The following is a 2,519-nucleotide window of genomic DNA, read 5'->3' on the forward strand; positions in this document are numbered from 1 at the left end:
ACACGCTGTCACATCCCTTCCAGCATCCCCGGCAGACTCATTGACTCATCATGACACCCAGAATCCTTCTCAACCCAGGGTTTTATCAAGCAAATGGAGGTGATGCAAAGGAGGAACGCTCTCATCATCCTTGGACTTGATGGGGGGCTTGAGACCCTGATGCTGGGAAAGATTGAGGGCAAGAGGAGAAGGGGACGACAGAGGATGAGATGGTTGGATGGCATCACCGACTCAATGGACATGAGTTTGAGTAGGCTCCGGGAGTTGGTGATGGACAGGGAGGCTTGGCATGCTGCAGTCCATGGGGTCGCAAAGAGTTGGACACGACATAGTGACTAAACAGCAACAACTGAGAAAGTAGTTAAAAGCATAGATTAAAAAAAAATTTTTTTTTGGAGTATAGTTGCTTTACAGTGTTGTGTTAATTTCTCAGTTCAGTTCAGCTCAGTTGCTCAGTCGTGTCCGACTCTTTGCGTTAGTTTAGTTAGTTAATTAATTTAGTGTTAGTTTAGGTAGTTGAGTGTTAGCTTCTACTGTACAACAAAGTGAATCAGTTGTCCATATACATATATCCCCTTTTTTAAAAACATGGAACACTTCATGAATTTACGTGTTATCCTTGTGCAAAGGCCATGTCAATCTTCTCTGTATCATTCCAGTTTTAGTATATGTCCTGCCAAAGTGAGCACAAAAGCCATAGGTTTTGAGTCAGAAAGATCTGGACCAGAAAGCTAATCTTGCCACAGACTAATTTGAGACCTCAGCAAAAACAATTTATCCTTTCTGCCTCAGTTTATTCACTTGAAAAATGGCACTAATAATAGATCTTATCTCATGGGTTTGTTGTGAAGATTAAATGAGATGATACAAGAGGCCTACTTAGCACAGGTTCCCTGGTGCCTCAGATGCTAAAGAATCCATCTGCAATGTGGGGGATCTGGGTTTTATCCCTAGATTGGGAAGATCCTCTGGAGGAGGAAATGGAAACCCACTGCAGTATTTCTTGCCTAGAGAATCCCCATGGACAGAGCAGCCTGGCAGGCTACAGTTTATAGTGTTACCAAGAATCAGACACAACTGAGCGACTAAGCGTGCACGCACGCTCTTAGCATAGCACTAGGGACGTAGTCAGTTCTTTATCCATGTAAGCAGCAGCAGCAGTAATGTCATTGACCTGTATTGTTCCAGCTGAACCAGTCTAGAAGATTTCTTCCTTGGTATTTCTGACCTCCAGGCCAGAGACGTTGTAATGCTGTGGCTTTCCGGCAGGAGGCACTGTTGACATTTACTGCTCTAAAGCCTGCAGAGATTCAGGAAGTGGGGAAAAATTTTCTGTGAGGGACCATCCTCCAAGGACTGTCCTGGCCGCTGCCTAGACCCTTTTTTTCCCTCAGCTCTTGGTTCTTCCCAAACCACGATGTCTCAGCTTTCTTCACTGGGTCTGTTCTATCTTCCCCGGTATACTTCCTGGGCTCCTCCTGCTGTGGTCCATCCAAGCTACTGAATCTGGCATCCCAGGCCCCTGCCGACCTCGCCTCACTGTCCAATTTCCCAAGGTGACCAAGTGCATGCCGGTGGCCTTCCCTTTGCACATCATGTCCACTTGGTATGTGTCTCGGGCCCTCTCTCTTCCCCTCAGCTCTGTAGGAACCCTTTTCCCAATTCCTCCTCTTCGGGGCAGGAAAGAGACAGAGGTGGGTTAGTAGGGACAGAAGCCAGACACGTGTTCCCTGAACCGCCCAGTCTCGGTCGTGGGTGAGCTCAAGAGGAAACCAGAACCCGGGTCTCCCCAGCCTCAGGCGTGAGTGAGTCACTTGCCACCCAGACCGCATTCATCTTCCGACTCAGACTCTCGTTTGGCCTGTGTTGAGCACCTGTGATTTGCCAGGCCCCGTGCCCAGCACTGGGTCAAATGGAGACTGAGGAAGACTGTGTGCCAGGCCTCAAGGGGCACGGTCCTGCGTGGGGGAGATGGGTACAGCCCTCCAGTGGGCACGACAGCGCAGGGCCAATGTGCTACAGTGGAAGGATGGGCCCCCAGTGCGTGGTCTGGGGGTGACCTCTGACTGTCTAAACAGCAGATTCCGTGGAGCGTGTGCCTGTGTTAAAGGGTACCTCCTGGATCCATCTTTTCTCACACTCAGTGGCCAAAATGGACCCTTCCTCAGCCTCCATATCCCTTTCTTGGCCAAATATCACATCCTCCCCACTGCCTTCCGCACCCCCAACACAATTAGACACATATAGACCACACACACACTGATGCTTAGAGTAAGATGACCTCATGGGAAAGCCCTGGAAGAGGGCCAGTCGCTTGGGAAGTAGCCTCTGAAACTGCCCCGTTTCTCTCCCTCCCCTCCTGCTTCCCTGCCCACCATCCCTTTCCGTGGGCCCCCTCCACGGTTTGGTATCCAAGGCCTAGAGGATATCTGTCACCAACCTTTATCCCTCTCTGCTGGTAACCCCAGTTTGTACACAGAAGATGCCAGGACTTATGGCCTGATGAACTACAGCATGCC

At 49.8% G+C, this 2,519-nt stretch overlaps 1 non-coding gene across 1 annotated transcript; it reads right to left on the reverse strand.

Moving 5' to 3' along the window:
* Positions 1 to 582: 582 nt before the first annotated feature.
* Positions 583 to 689, reverse strand: LOC133061122 (U6 spliceosomal RNA). The gene has a single exon (XR_009693951.1). It is a non-coding gene; the product is annotated as a U6 spliceosomal RNA (small nuclear RNA).
* Between the last annotated feature and the right edge of the window lie 1,830 nt (positions 690 to 2,519).

Source organism: Dama dama, chromosome 8 (assembly GCF_033118175.1).
Source record: "Dama dama isolate Ldn47 chromosome 8, ASM3311817v1, whole genome shotgun sequence".
Lineage (NCBI taxonomy): Eukaryota > Metazoa > Chordata > Mammalia > Artiodactyla > Cervidae > Dama > Dama dama.